We start from the raw sequence: 17,500 nt of genomic DNA, 5'->3' as shown, positions 1-17,500 counted from the left end.
GGAGAGAAAACAAAGTTTCTGCAGAAAATAGCAATTTTTACTCTTTTATGTTCATTCTTCTTTCTGATAAATATAAATAAACGCACACTTTATTTTACGTATTGACAAGAACAAAAAAACGAATATCCATTTTAGATATAGTCAGTTAGGTTTACTTAACGAATATGTACTCTAGGCAACAGTATGAGTAGTATGGGAATATAATTTTTTTGCATCATTTAGCAGTTTTAATTGATACCGTATCATATCTCTAAAGAGAGGGAAACATTAAAATTTAAATTAATACATATGTATTAGATACGTTTGAAAGCCATGCAGGCATTTCAAAACAACACCGCTAAGAATAACAATGCGGACTTTCTTTTAATAACTTTCTTATTAAACCCTGGCAAGAAAGAAGAAGAAAAAAGAAAGAAAAAAGAAAGAAAAAGAAAGAAAATGTAGAAAATTCTGAAGATGAAGTATTACTTAAAATATATTATTTTTACACAATAAATAATGTTTATCCACATAACATTGCGCGATGATTTGGCTTTCAAACGTATATAATACACACGTATTCATTTTAAATTATATTTATTACACTACATAAGATGTGAATAAGATACAGTTTTAATGCGTTACTTAAATGATTTAAAATGCAAATCTTAAGTGGGCTTTCGCTTGATACATACACGAGAATGAACATTCGCAATACATTTCAATTAAACTGAATAAAACCAATACAAAAAGTTGTTAAGTAGATGTTCATTATTGAAGCCTCGCAGACATTTCGAGTTATTATTCGACAACATATTGACAATTCCACATTTAAGCAAAATATAGAATAAAAATAGCGAATTTATAATCCATAATTATTAATGTGCTTGTTTTAATAACATCACTTTTGAAATATATGTTCTATAATATTGCAATAATGATTATATTATTATTATTATTATTATTATTATTATTATTATTATTATTATTATTATTATATTTGAAAACGAGGCTATGTCAAAGGAAAGTCACTCTCACATTCTTGTCCAGTTTTAACACCCAAATGTAGTCTTTTGAACACCAAATTTAGTCTTTTGAACACCAAATTTAGCGTTTTGAACACCAAATTTAGCCTTCTGAACACCAAATTTAGCGTTTTAAAGCAGTTTGTCCTTCCAAAATTATATATGACATTTTTCAAAGCATAACGTACGGACGAACTAAGCAAGGAACAAATAGAATATTATATAGGTATAAATAATAATAATAATAATAATAATAATAATAATAATAATAATAATAAAGATAATTATAATAATAAGAATAAGGGTGAAAAATAATTAGTATGCTACTACTACTACTACTACTACTACTACTACTACTAATACTACTACTACTACTACTACTACTAATAATAATAATAATAACTAGCGGGACCTATGGAAACTCCACAGCGGACTCTTTCGTATGTAATATATTGATGTTGGCATTCAGCATCAGCTTGAATCGCAACCGAAAACAAAACTTATATATATATATATATATATATATATATATATATATATATATATATATATATATATATATATATATATTAGCAATGGGTGCCCGGCGTTGCCCGGGTGTTTGGAGGTGTATGCTAAGTAAAAAAAAAAAAAAAAAACGAAAACAAAAAAAAAAATGGTAATTTTTTTAAACTTTGACCTCTATTATGACCCCTTAATATTTATTGTTTTGGGCTCAAGTCAATTATTAAGTTAGATCCATGTCCAAGGAACCAATATCTAAAATGTCAAGTGTTTAGACCCAAAATAGTCGGAGGAGTTTGGTAGAGTTCTCAAAAGTCAAATCGTTGAACTGCGACCCCTTAACAGCGAAATTTCTGGCCGAAACCCGATCAAATCGATTTTCCCAAATCTCAGTCAGTACCCTGTATATCAAATTTCGAGTCTGTAGACTAAAAATTGACAGAGTTATTGTGTAGGGAAATGTAAACAGACACACAGACACACACACACAGACACGTTCACTTTTATATATATATATATAAGAGCAAATAGTTAATAAAACATGTTAAAAAACACTTTGGAAAAGAGTTAAAAACATATTTAATCTGAAAAGGAAACAATACGTGGATAGTCCTTAATCCGCGGAGTTTCGAAGAAATACTTTCCTTCTCATGAGAGGGTAGGAATTAGCAAAATGCGGGATCGGATTTTGCATACAAAAGTATTTGATGAAACTGCAAGTAAGTCAAAGATCTTACTTGATAACAAAAAGTGAAGCAGAGGGAATATGGTGAAGAAAAAGGTGATTTCACATGAATGGATAGTCTGGTGAAAGGTAAAGTATCCAATGACGGTAAAATCCAAAAATGTAAATCCAAGAAAGTTAAACTTGAGTTCCTTCAGTTATAATCGAAATCGAAACTAAAACTTATAAAGAATTCTTAGTATAATTATTTATTACCAGAAATGGAAGATCATAAAAATTAAACGACAGTCACTCGGGGGGGGGGAAAGAAGATGAAGCGTGACACACAAAACAACACACACGATATCGTATTACTATATTATATATAGATAAGATTGGGTAAAATATGAAATAGTGATTAAAAAAAAAAAGATGACTTGGGTGCCTTTGGCTATGATCGAAACTGAAACTAAAAATTATGAAGAATTTTTGTATCAGTATTTATTACAAAAAAAGATGTATATTCCGGAATTAAATCTCAACCAATGAAATTTGCCGGAAACCGTGACATACAAAAGAACCCATACGCTATCATAATTAATATTAGATAATAAAAAACAACGAAAAAAAAAAAACATAAATTGACCCGTCAAAACAAGCAAAAAAAAAAAAAAAAAACACACGCACACACATGATCACATACATGTGTTGCCATCATATAAAATGGGCATGAAGGGTCAAGTAGAATGGCAAGACCAAAGAGGAAGAACACCATCCAGACCTCTACTGGAATAGTACGAAGTACATTGGAACCTCGAGTAGGCTTGTAGCCTCTAAAAGTTCAGAGAAAACCTACAATCTACTGCAGCAAGAAATTAATGGTATACGGCTGTTGTGATATGACAAACTGACTTTCAACAATCATTAGCATGAGGCAGACAGTGCTAAACATCCAGAGACCACCACTGGTTATTGTAAGTGAGAAATAACTGTTAATTACTTGCATGGAAACTATTAGCGAGTTAATAATTATAAACGCAAAATCTTAAGTTAACTATGCCCCTTCTCCTAAAATAAAGTAAAAGGTGTAGTGTCGCATAGATTGGCACCAAATCAAATTGAGAAAGGACAAGGAGGATGCAAAGACCGACGAGAGAAAGCACTAACTATACTTCCACTGGAAGAGTGCAATGAAGACTGGGACCTTGAAAAGGTGGGGTGGGGCTTATTGTCACCAATATTCCAGTGAAAACCAATAGTCACTGCCGGCGAGAAATCAATGGCAAGCGGCTGTTGCAATAATTTAAAATCATTTGCAAGGTTGTCAAGATAAGCTGAGAGTACTGGAAATCTGGAAAGACTTGTTGTCATCTAGATTCCAGGGAACACCACTGGTTATTATCAGTGAGTAATCACTGATAATTACCTGTATAGGTATTCCTCGTATGTAAAAAAAAAATAATAGCAAGAACAATGCTAATAGTTGTAATTATAATGATAATCATAATAATGGACGAAAAGGAATATGGTGCGCAGAAATATGGACATAATTATGAAAAGACCAACAGAATTTCTATTAAGTCCTGAACTGTCATCTAAGCTTCAACCTCTGTCCCATCGACGAAATGTCACATCCCTCTGCCTGTTCTAGAAGTATTTTAATAGTGGATGTTTCGGCAAACTACAAGCTCTTTTTTTTTTTTTTTTTTTTTTTTTTACAAGGGTGTCACCACTTATCAAGGCCCAGAGGCCACTCAAGGATAAGGGTTAATAGGAATACATTAGTCATTGTGATTTTAGCATAGTAAACAGTAGGAATTTTGTAACTTGGATTACTTAGGGGGACGATTCAATTAGAACTTGTTCACATTGGACTTTTTCTTTTTTTTTTTTTTTTCATAGGTATCAACTCATTATCAAGGCCAAGAGGCCACTCAAGGATAAGGGTTAAAGAGTGTACAGTAGAAAGTGGACAATATAATAATCATTAGTAATGAAAATTTGTTAAATTTGATAACTTATATGGAACGGCTCATCAAGAACTTATTTACGTTAGACTTGAAGACAACCATATTGTAGTCAGCCGGAAAGCAGGAAAACGGAAGACAATTCCACAGGCGTGCAGTTCTAATAAAAAAGCTTTGTTCATGGAATCTACGTTTAGGTTTAGGCACAGATAAAGAGTGGGGGGAATTATTGATAGTGTTTACAGCTAGACGAGTGTTTCTTGTGAAAGTTTGGCGAGGGGGGACCATAGATTGAAGCTCAGTCGAACACTTTCCATGAAAATAACGATACATCAGAGACAAGCTCGCAACATCTCTTCTGTGAGATAGAGGTTGTAAGGAAGAAAAAAGGACATCTCCTACGAGGCTACGAAGTCTATTTTGAACTCTATCAAGGCAGGACAAGTCCTTTCTAGCAGCTACTGCCCAGATGTGGCAACAGTATTCCATCCTTGGATGTACCTGGCTCTTATATAGATAGAGAATTGCATCAGCAGTGAGATATCTACTGGATCGATAGAAAGATCCCACCATTTTTCCAGCGGCCTTGGCAACAGATTTGATGTACGTGTTCCATTTAAGATCAGGAGTAATGGTCAAGCCCAGAAGCTTGTCAAAACTTGAGGCCTCCTGAAGACGAGAGCCATTCATTTCAATTGATGCCAGATGTGGATCAGAATGTTGATGATGTAAAGAGAGAAGCTTGGTTTTAGATGCATTAAAAGTAACCAGCCACTCCTTTCCCCATTGTACTACATGCTCAAGATCAGAGGAGAGAGAATTGGAGAGAACTTGGTCGTTTACTGTCTTAGATGTGCTACCATAAATGGTAGTGTCGTCAGCATAAATGTCTACAAATGATGCAAGGATGTGATTTGGAAGATCATTAATGTAGATCAGGAAAAGAGTTGGGCCCAGGATGGACCCCTGAGGGACACCGGCATTAATACTGTGGGCTTCTGATTTTTGCCCCTCAACTACTACTCTTATGAACCTATCAGAAAGAAATGATTTAATAATTGAGAAGACATTTCCAGCGATACCATAGCTAGAGATCTTATGAAGTAAACCTTTATGCCAAACCCTATCAAAGGCCTTAGATATGTCAAGAGCAATTGCCCTAGAAAGGTTGCCTCCGTCGAGAGATTTGCTAATCCTATGAGATATAACTGTAAGCACATCTGCTGTAGATCTAGCAGAACGGAAACCATATTGAGTGTCACTAAGAAGGTTATTTTTGTTGAGATGGTTGATTACTTCTGTATTTAACACAGATTCCGGCAACTTATTCATGACGCACAGGAGACTTATTGGCCTGTACTGAGAGGGGGTTGAGCGATCACCTGAATTTTTAAATACAGGGCATACAGATGAAATTTTCCAGGGAGATGGGAAACTATTCTCCTTAAGACAACGTTTAAATAGTTTTGTAAGTATGGGCGCTAGTTCAGGTTGAAGTTTTTTGAGTACAATAATTGGAATACCGTCCGGGCCAGTTGCTTTACTGGAATCAAGGTTTTTGATTAGCTTGGCAACATCACGTACAGATATACGTATATCACATAGTGTGTTTTCAGATACAGGAGGAAATATTGGGGGTTGGCGGCCTTGATCGCAAAAGGTAGAATTAGCTGCAAAGTTCTTGACAAAGAGTTTGGCTTTGTCTGATGCTGACGAGATTACCTCAGGTCCATTGATGATAGTTGGAATGGAGCGCACACTTCTGTTCAGAATTCTGTTTGCTATTTGCCAAAACTGGTGGAAACCAAGCACCTGCTCAGCTACTTTGGACTTAATAGATTGAGCATACAACCATCTTGCGCTCTTTATTACTTTCTTACAATGGTTGCTGGCAGTCCTGAAAGCGGCTTTAGTTTCCATACATCTATTACGTTGGAAACAGTGGAAAAAGTGATTTCTGTGCGCAATGGCAGCAGCACATTCTGGAGAGAACCATGGCTGGCTGTTAGGTTTTTGCTGAAACTTTTTCGAGGGTATTAAACGATCAATACCTACAATTAACCATTCCGTCAGGTCTAATACTATAGAGGACACATCCTTTTTAAATATGAAATGCAGAGGTAGATCAGTTATAAATGTACGGAAGCTATCCCAGTCAGCCTTAGTGTATCGATATACTGTACGATGGAGAGGTACGTCTGGGGACTTATTACATTTCATTTTTATCTTAATTGATACAACAGTGGTCGGAAGATCCAAGAGGCGACAGAACAGAAACTGAACATAGTTCAGGGCAAGTTGTGAGAAAAAGGTCAAGTAGGCTCGCATACTGGCCGTCATTGTCGGGCACACGGGTGGGTTCCTGAACAATCTGAGTGAGGTCATAGGCAATGGAGAAATCATGACAGAACCTCCCCTCATCATCGGTCTTGTTTGAGTGGGTCACCCATTCGAGGTTGTGAACATTGAAGTCTCCACATACGTGAATGTTAGCTGAAGGATAAGCAGATAGGACTTGGTCAATTTTCTCAGATATGCTTTTAAATATAGTAACTCCGCTGTTGTGGGGGCGATAGAGAGTAAATAAAAATGCCATAGTGTGAGCTAAAGCAACCCGGAAGCACATATAGGGTAAGTTAGGATCTTCCATGGATATGTCCCTACCACATGGAAAGCTATCTTTAATATAAATATAATAATAATAATAATTATAATATAATTAAAAAAAAAAAAAAAAATGTAAACTGCATACAAAAAGGTGTAACATGAAACTACAGTACAGCTTAAAAGGAATATAAAACTAGACACGATTGAGTTTGGAATACTGCTCTAAGAACTGTGTACACAACTGCACTTTGAATATAAAGACGAATGCTACAGGCACAAACTGGTGTCAATATTGGGAGATAAAAAAAATAGAAATAGATGAATATATAAACTCATACAAACAATGAAACCGGACAAGATTTGCTTACAAAGGAAGAGCAAAACACTTGCCAGATAGTAGATTTTCTCGTCACTGCAGATCACAGGGTGAAGATGATGTAGGCAGAAAAAATAAGCAAATGCATGGTGCATGTCAAACAACAGAAATGGATATTGAGCACCAAGAAAACTACTGTTATGTCAATAATACTTAACGCACTGGGAATAGTTGCCCCCAAACTAGAATAAATTGAAATAAATAGGGGAATGAGACAATTGCTTAAATATTAAGAAAAATCATAGAATGCATACGCCACCCCACATAACCAGATGAACCGATATTTGCCCCTCTTCCACCGTGAGAGGATGTGACACAAGGTCGGAATGTGGGATAATGAATCAATCTTCCAAGAAGACTATTTTGGTCCTGCAAAAATATGATTGAAGGCGCCTTAGGAAACAAGCGATAAACTTGCTCTTCCAGAAAGTCGGGGGAGGGGGAGGGATAGGAGCGTGGACCTCCTAGGGATACATAGAACACTTTGCAAAAATTGGACAGCAAAACGACTATCAAAATGGCACAGTTTCTGTTGGATTGGTTGTCAACTAATGTTGATTGGGAAGTTAACAGATCACACCAGGTGAAAGCATCCAATCACAGTTGAAATGAAGCAGAAAAAAATATAACGCTGCTTAAACAAGGGATGGAAGGATTTCAATATTTTTTTTTTTTTCCGATTCTGATAACAGATTTAATTTCATATTGAATATTAATGCTGTTCTAAATTCCTGATTCCAATACAATTACCGATTCCTTTTCCGATTCTAAAATTGCGTAATCATCTAAAAAGTAGAATCTAATTTTTTAAAGTGGGGTGTTCTCATTTAGTTACCATCTACTTGTAAATCTCTACTATTATATGAAAGGAACTTTGTGTGTCTGTGAGTTCGTTTTCTATGGACTCCAAAACGGCTGGGTCGATTTTTATGAAATTTCACAAGAAGATACCTTATGTGCCTGGCAGTGTTCATAGATGTGCTTTGTATCGGAATGTCTTTGATAAGTATCAATAATCGATAATCGAATTAATCCAATAAAAGAAGAAACAGGCTATTTTGACCAAAGTTTTTACCTCACACAACTCAACATTACAAGTACATTTGCGAAGTTTATTACTACACAAGCTGAAAGGCTAGGCATATAAAATCAACAGTAGGTGATTTGATATGTCAGGGTTGCGTTTGAAATGAATATTTCTGTTTAAATCACAATTGTACCATAATACATGACTATTGTATTTTAACCTTAAATGCAAGCCATTATCACCGCACAGGCAGTAAGGAGGCATATAAATTCAACACTGTTGTTTGATATGAGAGAAACGTTCGAAATGGATGTTTCTGTTTAGAGCACAATTGAACCATAATACTTGACTTTTGCATTTTAAACTTTAATTAAAGCCATTATATATAAAAATAATTTTATAAAATCAACAGTAGATTCTTTATAGTGCAATGTATACTACAATATATTGTGAACTAAATCACTGTGAGAAATATGTCAAGCTTCTACCTGGTACACGGTGATGGGCCCCCAACTAGAGCAGGCAATCACTCGATTTGGTTAAACATGGGCAATTTCTCCGATTTCGATGACAATAAGAATATTTAAATGTAAATATTTGCTGATCATCATTTAATCTCGGGCAATGTCGGGTCACCTTGCTAGTGTAGATATAATTTGCTGTTTAATTCTACAAACTGCGTAATATTTTTCCTTTTTTTATTATATTCAGCATCTTGTGAGATTTTAATCTATACCTTTTACTTGTGCCATTTTCTTCTACTTATTTACTTGTGCCATTTTTTTCCATTTATCTACTAACGCCATTTTTACTTGTAATGTTATTACCGGGTTATTTATTTTTCTCGCTAGCCAAAACACATTGAAAATTTTTACTCTGAAATCACGTGGTTTTGCGACTTCCGTTTGGTATCACCACTGAATTCAAAGGCGACAGTAGTTATGTAACACATTTTAAAAACATGTAACATATGTATGAGAAAATTAAACTACCAGATATTTGTGTATAAAAAAAGACATGACCCTTTTTTAATTTTTATTTTCTTATTTTGTTCTAGCTGCGAATGGGGCACCCTATGCGATATCAGACATTCACCCGCTATCTCATATATTCCAAACGGAGATATATTTTCTGTATTCTAATCATGCTGTTAAATACAATAGTTTGCAGGTCTCTTGCACTTGGTTCACCAGGTATGTTTGCCAGGTAGTTTTTTAAATTCTTTTTCACGAGTTCGGTTGCTCCTATAATTAGTGGGATAACGGAAATCTTCTTAAGATTCCAGTTTCTTTTCATGTCATACATAAGGCCTTGGCATTTCGTTATTATTTTCCCTCTCAGCTCTTTTTTAACTTAGTATCAGTAGAGACTAACTAACTAACTAACTAACTAACTAACTAACTTACTTCTACAATAAATAGAATGTTTAGAATGTGCTATGTCAGTTTAAAGTCGGATTAATTCGATTATTCTATCTGAAATTAAATCTGTTGTTTATTTCCACGTTCGTATGTTGCTTCTGCTATTCCAATTCGATTATGCAATTCCGAGTTAAATTTAGAAAATCTATGTTTAACAAAAGTAAAACAACAACAACAACAACAACAACGATAATAATAATAATAATAATAATAATAATAATAATATACAGAGGACTGTATTGATGAAGGTAGTTGATTTCTTAAGGAAAACCCTAAAATGCGGAAACTAACTCACAAACTACAAATACTAACTAGCCACATGGAATCTGCAACAGCTGTAAAACGAAAAGAGGGAAGAAACGTCAGATGAAACCAAGACAACTGAAACTGCAAGAAATCTTTTAAACTGTTATCACCACACAAAAAAGGGATCAGCAATGGCTGATACTACACAAAATAGTTGCGAAAGACCATAGAAGATGGAAAAACCGAGTAGGGAAAACACTATTTAGACCTCAACTAGATGAGTTCAAAGAGGAATTGAACGTTGGAAAGGCTTGTTGGCACCCAAATTTCAGGGAAGATCAATGGTCATTGCGAGCAAGAAGTCAATGGTTAGCGACTGTTGCGATGACGCAAAATTATTCACAAAGTTATCGAAAGAATACTGGAGATTTGAGGAGAGTTGTAAACCAAACTCTAGAGAACTCATTGGTAGACAGTAATCTCTGATGACGAACTGTGTGAGAACTGTTAATTAATTAATTAATTAATTAATAATAATAATAATAATAATAATAATAATAATAATAATAATGATTACTATAATTACTATAATTGGGATAATAATAATAATCTGAAGAAAATCAATATAATACCAGTAATTAAAGTAGCTTTGGGACAAATGCCAAAAAATATCGCTAGAAAGAAAATTAGGAAAAATCGGAATCAAGGAAAAGACTCAGACTACAGACTAAACGGCAATGCTGAAAACAGTTGAAATATTAAAGAAAAAACATTGGAATGCTGAAACGCTAGACATCCATATGGAAACTTGGAAACAGAAGTAAAACAAAAAGATCGAAAGGAATACTGCATGGACTCAAGAAAACTGAAACCGTAAAATTGTAAGTTAACTATGTCCCTCTTCCTAAAAAGGTAGTATCTGCACCCCATAAACAGCCGTGAAGGGTCAAGGAATATGGAAAGACTGAGTAGAGAAAGCACTAATAAGACCTCTACTGAATAAGTTCGAAACGAATTGGGACATGCAGAAACTTGTTGCCATCGAAAATTCAGTGAAGAACAATGATCGCTGCTAGCAAGAAGTCGATAGTAACCGGCTGCTGTGATAACGCAAATTCATTTGCAAATGTTATTGAAAAAGAGATGGAGAGTACTGTAAATCTGGGGAGACTTGGTATCATCCAGACTTCAGGAAACACCATTGCTTGTTGTGAATCTCTAATGATGATCTGTGTGACAACTCCTAGTGAGTACAAACAATAATAATGATTATGAATCTGTTTAAAAATTCGTGCAGTAGTAGTAGTAGTCGTCGTCGTCGTCGTCGTCGTCATCATCATCATCATCATCATCATCATCATCATCATCATCATTTAACACATGACTACTGTCACCTTCCATCCAGCTAAATATAAATTCGACAGCGAACGGCGCGAGTCATGTGACTCCATTTACTGCTAAAAATTTGTATTCACAAAAACAAAACAATAAAAATAAACAAAGAAAACTTAATTGATTCTAATCGCCATGAACTAGTTCTTCTTGTAACTGGAAAAAACACCTAACGGCTAGCTACGAAATCCCAATATACATTTTACCTCCAAGATGACTACCTCTGTCTAACCTGCATGCAAAAAAAAAAAAATATATTTTTTTTTTCTTCAAACTAAACATTACCTGAAACTCTAAATCCTAATAGAGATCTGGTATTTGTAAGTAAATAACCCCTGTCTCTTGAACGCTAACAATCTGCTCCTTCTCACCAAGCCGCCTCTATTCCTACATTGCACAGCATTTGTAGTGGAATCTTTAACTTTCAGCCCCTAATCCTCACATGGTAACTGCTTCGTCATCACTAAACATCTATACATTTCTACCTCTTAGACATGCATTAGAGTTCATTCCTATTCAGTTAGGTATTTAACAGCCAAAGTATGTACTCAGAAGCAAAGCGCACTGCATTACATAACTATGTCTCCTCCTAGATAGCTTTGCAACGATTAATACGAAACTGAACCGATGCTCCTTGTTATGTAAAATGTCCATGACTCTTACTTGAAAGCTGAAATTATCTTCCCTCAATAATAGAAAGACACTTTGTACCTTCAACTTTAACTTTATTCGCATCTACTGAAAACCTGCCCATATATCTATTTACCTAATTACACATGACTCAAAACTTACTGTTTTATCCGTACTATATTGCCCTCGCATCTCAAACCCTCCTGACATCTAAATATAGTTTGGGCACAACTCCTAGTTCAATTCTTAACACCTACTCATACTTTAATTTTATCCTAGACCTGAGCTAACATGAATAAAATAAAAAAAAAAATAAAAAGGGAAAGCCTCAAACCACATTATCTCCTTTCTTACAATCATAGTTGCTTACACTACATGAGCTCTACTCACCTCCAGTAACAATGAAATAGCAATGTCCCTAAATCACTTTGAGGAGTGTAACTATTCAGCAGATATATAACCTCTACAAACTAACCCAGTAACATTAACTAACCACGCGGGGTCGCAGAAATACCTGGATTAGAACCCTTCAGTGCTGACGGACTCAGTAGATCTTCCCAGATCATCCGTCTAGGAGAAGGAAAACTCTGAAACTAAACTAAAGGGGAGGGAGGCCTCTTTAGTCTCGGATGACAACCTTCCTAGAGCTGGTGACTCAAAGAAATTATCGGTTTGCAAATCTAAATTGCTTAAGGAGTAGATAGGTTCTGTCTATCGCCCGGCTTCCATACTCCTTCTTTGCCTATTAGTCAGGCGCAGAGACACTATCACAGTGATTCAACAGAAACACCCAGTGGTAGATCTTGTTACTTGTCTAGGGCAATGAACGCCATTTCCCCACTCCTAACACACCCCATCCTTAAAACTGGGCACTTGAGAGTGCTTGAGTAATATATATGCCTGAGCAATTAGATTGGGTTGACCTTACTCTGAAGGGTTGAGGGTACCGGATTGACAGTTACTGGCTGCTGTTTCTGACTGGTAGTACAGGTGCCCTAACTCTTTTGTAGCGCTTAGAGCGGCTGCTCCATCAACAGCTGTATAATAGCGGGATGTTTGTAGTGCCATGTCGTGCATGGAGGGACCCTGCACTCATCCCCGGTGGACTTTCCTGAGGCCACAGTCCTAGTTGAAGAAAGGTCAGTTGATGGTCTACCTGTGATGCATGTCTGATGCTCTGCATAACCTCTTGTTCAGCTCTCCCTTACCTAAACTGAAATTCTTTAAAAAAATATATGACGACAGTACAATCTAAAAATAAGCTTAAACCAGGCTTAGGGACAAACAAATCCAACTTGCCTCCTCCCTTGAGGCTTGCATTCACAAATATCCGTGGGCTTAGAACTAATTTAGCTGATGTTGAACATTTCTCCTAACAAATACCCCGGATATCTTAGCACTAAGTAAGACTAACCTACACTCCTCCATCCCCTCTAACTACTTTAACATGCCTGGATATCTCCCACTCTGCCGTAAGGACTCTGACAGACACATGCACGGACTTGGAGTTTACATTGGTAATACCTTACCCTTGACTAGAGAAACAAACCTAGAATCGGATGATCAAGCCTTTATGTGCTTTAGACTAATCATGCAACACAACATTAGCTATTTTACTTTCTCTACCGCTCTCCTTCGACCCAGGACTGCACCATAATAAACAAAATCTCTGACAGCATAGACACAGCACTCTTCCTCGACACTAGCGCACAAGTATATGTATTTGGTGAATTTAATGTCCAATACAAAAACTGGCTTGGATTCTCTACTTACACAGATGCAGCGGGCAGCATAACTCATAGCTTCTTTATATCTCACTCCCTATCACAAATTGTCACATTTCCAACCCGTTTCCCTGACCAGGAAGAACAACACGCATCACTTTTAGATCTGTTTTTGACCAAAGTTGTTGATGATGGTATAATGAATGCCGACAGCCCACTTGGGAACGCTGATCATGCAGTTATAATGGTTGAAATCGCCCTTAACTCTAGAGCCAAAACTGAAAAGCCAGTGCTCAAAACAACGAGATATTATTAAAAGGCTGACTGGAAAGCCATCAGAGATCTTATCAGAGATGCCCCATGGGGAAATATTTTTTCTCTTCCTGCTGAACAGTGTGCAAATGAAACCACTGAATGGTTCAAAACTGCAATCGAAGCGCATGTTCCCATGCGGAAATTTTATAGCAAGCCCCACTCTCCCCAATGGTTTACTTCGACTTGCACAAATGCCATTGCTCAAAGGCAGCCTGCATACCCCAGATTTAACCGACATAAGTCCAGTTCAAACAGACAAAAGTACATAGAAGCTAGGAGTAACGTTAAGAAAGAAATAACGACAGCTAAAAGAGAATTTACGGAAACCACTAAAAAAACGCATCGAAGCACAAAAACTAGGAACTCGTGACTTCTGGAAAATCTACAATAGTGTAGTAAATAATGGAGAATCAACAATTCCCCCACTAACCAACAATCACGAGGTTGTCTGCTCAGCAACCGAAAAGGATAACATGCTTGCCAGTCGGTTTGCCTCAAACTCCACACTGGACCCTTCCAACCACCCCCTACCTGAATTTTCTATGCAGACAGGCGCCATGCTAGACGATCTGAAAATCACCCCTGCTCAGGTGCATGCTATCATAAAAAACCTTGACACTTCAAAAGCATGTGGACCCGATCTCATCCCAGCTGTGCTATTAAAAAAAAAACAAAAAAAAACTAAAAAAGTGCTCAGCCGAATTAGCTCCAGTTCTCTCCAAACTCTACAACAAATGCCTTCAACGAATCTTGCTTTCTGGGCTGTTGGAAAACTGCTTCTGTGGTACCAGTATTCAAGAATTCTGATCCATTAAATTATCGCCCCATTAGCCTCCTCCCACTTTTTGCCAAAATATTTGAGACCTTAATTAACCATGCTCTAGTTCATCACCTTACAGATGTTAACCTTCTGACTGACCAAGAATATGGATTTAGGCAAGCCTGTTCAACAGCAGACATTCTAACTGTAATCTCTGAACGTATATACCATTCACTGGACAAAGCGAGGGAGGGCAGAGCGGTAACTCTAGATATATCTAAGGCTTTTGACAGGGTATGGCATGGGGGTCTCCTCAGGAGAATTAGATCATACGGTATCACTGGTAGAATACTTAACATAATTAAATCCTTCTTAGATAAGAGAAAAATCCAGGTTGTCCTCGATGGTCGTACATCTAAACAATATAATATAAATGCGGGAGTGCCCCAGGGGTCTATCCTTGGACCTTTACTGTTCCTGATATTCATAAATGACCTCCCCAACAAAATTGCCTCTGAGATGGGTATATATGCTGATGACACCACACTCTATAACAGGCACAACAGGAAAACAAATGAACACCTTCGGATCAAGATCAAAGTGTAGTATCTGTTCCGGCAGATGCTGCACTTAAGATAATTTGTACCAGTCAATGGAGGGGAAACCCTCTATACTGGGACAATTATTATTTTTGGTAACCAGAGTGCCCCCTTTTTGCCTACTTTTAGGGGAGCTGGTTTTTACCTCACATTAAAAACGGCCTTGTGCCTAATTTGCTCAGTGGGGGAGCAAATAAATACCATCTGTTCTTCAGATCTACACTTCAATTTCTTGTTCTCTGTCAGTGGAGGAGAAATCCTTCACGAGTGAGACAATTTTTATTTTTGTTCCTTTTCTCTACATTAAAAAACGACCCTGGTGTCTAACTCCGTCCCGTGGGGAGGCATTGTAAATAGGAACACATATCTAAAGAAATGGCAAAAACACTAGAGGATGACCTCCAATCCGTAGTGGAATGGGGACAAAACTGGATGGACACGTTCAATACCGCCAAGACTAAACTAGTTTCATTCAATAATTACAAGAAACCTTCTCTACCACCTATAGCAATGGCCAACGACTCTTTATCTGAGAGTACATCTTTCAAACTCCTTGGCCTAACGTTCACAGGAAGCATGAGTTGGAATAATTACATTGAAGGCATTGCCAGGGCCACTGCAAGGAAGGTGGGCTCTCTCTACCGTGCTAGAAAACTACTAACACCTGAAAGTATTCTGTACCTCTATAAGGCAACCATTCGCCCATGTATGGAGTATTGCTGTCATATTTGGGCTGGTGCATCGGCTACTAGTCTATCGCTCCTTGACAAGGTTCAAAAGAGAGTCACAAATCTGATATGTCCTGAACTGGCATCTAAGCTTCAGGCTCTGTCTCATCGACGAAACGTTGCATCCCTCTGCCTGTTCTACAAGTATTTTAATTGTGAATGCTCTAACGAACTGCAATCACTTGTGCCCCCACGACCTGAACACCATCAGCAGACCCGACAAGCTGCAAAATCCCACCCCCACACTGTAGAGATCCCTAGATGTAAAAGATCCTTCTACTCCAGTAGTTTCTTCCCCAGAACTGCTAGACTTTGGAATTCCATTCCAGGTCCCTGCTTCCCTAACTCTACTGACGTGCAGAAGTTCAAGTGCAACGTGAACCGACATCTTGCTGCCCAAATCTCTACATAGTACCCAAGTAGTTGTTGCCCCTGATAGTAGCCCCCTACACCAAAGTGGCAATATGCCTTTTTTGGGGTGAAAATGTAAAAAAAAAGAAATTAAAAAAAAATAGCCAGAAAAGTGAGAATGTGTGTTTGTATGTGTGTGTGTGTGTACACCATTTAACCTATATACCCAACGAAGTTTTAATCTACAAACGTGTAATTTATCTATGTAGAGCATTCAGACCTTTTGAAAACTTTGTCATCCTTTTTATTTAATCCGTAAAATGTAATGGGTCAAAATTGAAACATTGGTACTTGGAAGCCCTCATAGAATTTTTATCTCTCAACTTTTTCACGAGGTTTGGAAACGATTTTTAAAGATCTTTGCAAGCTGGTCTAATGGTTATCGTACTTGTCTCACTATCTTTAGGTTTGGGTTTCAATCTCAGCTTGTGTACTTTTTTTTACATACAAGAAGTCGACTGTTTAGAAAAAAAACCCCATAATACTCGCATGTACATGTCTTGGTTTATTCCCATTTTGTCTTCTTCATTTTTAAAAAACAGAATTTAACATTACGTTTAATACCGGGCAATAAATATTTAAGCGCGAAAAAAAAAAACCCACAAAGAAACAAAAACAAAAAAAACCAAAAAAAAAAACCCAACAAGCAAAAAAAAAAACCCACAAAGAAACAAAAACAAAAAAAAACAACAACAAAAAAAAACAACAAAAAAAAAACGAAATAGCATGAAAACAAACATAAAACAACAAAAGAATGAATAAATAAATAAGCGAAAATAAATGTCCGAATCACGAATAAAATAATAAAAGATCGATCACTGGAATTTTCAAAGTGGTATTGAAAATCGCGTATCAAAATAAGTGACGCGTTTTGTTATTTGATTTTCTCCCTGGCGACCCGTAAATATTATTGTCTAATACTACTGGTTTTGCGCTATAGCTTTTCTCCTCTTTAATTCATTATTGCTTCATTTTCATATAGTTCTTGCCTTTTCTCTGCGTACCATCTCGTTTCATTCTCCTTTATTTCTATTAATTGGCTTTGTTTCTTTTGCACTTTATATATATATATATATATATATATATATATATATATATATATATATATATATATATATATATATA

Source organism: Euprymna scolopes, chromosome 9 (genome assembly GCF_053919585.1).
Source record: "Euprymna scolopes isolate OS-2025 chromosome 9, ASM5391958v1, whole genome shotgun sequence".
Classification (NCBI taxonomy): domain Eukaryota; kingdom Metazoa; phylum Mollusca; class Cephalopoda; order Sepiida; family Sepiolidae; genus Euprymna; species Euprymna scolopes.
This window is presented reverse-complemented; position numbering follows the sequence as displayed.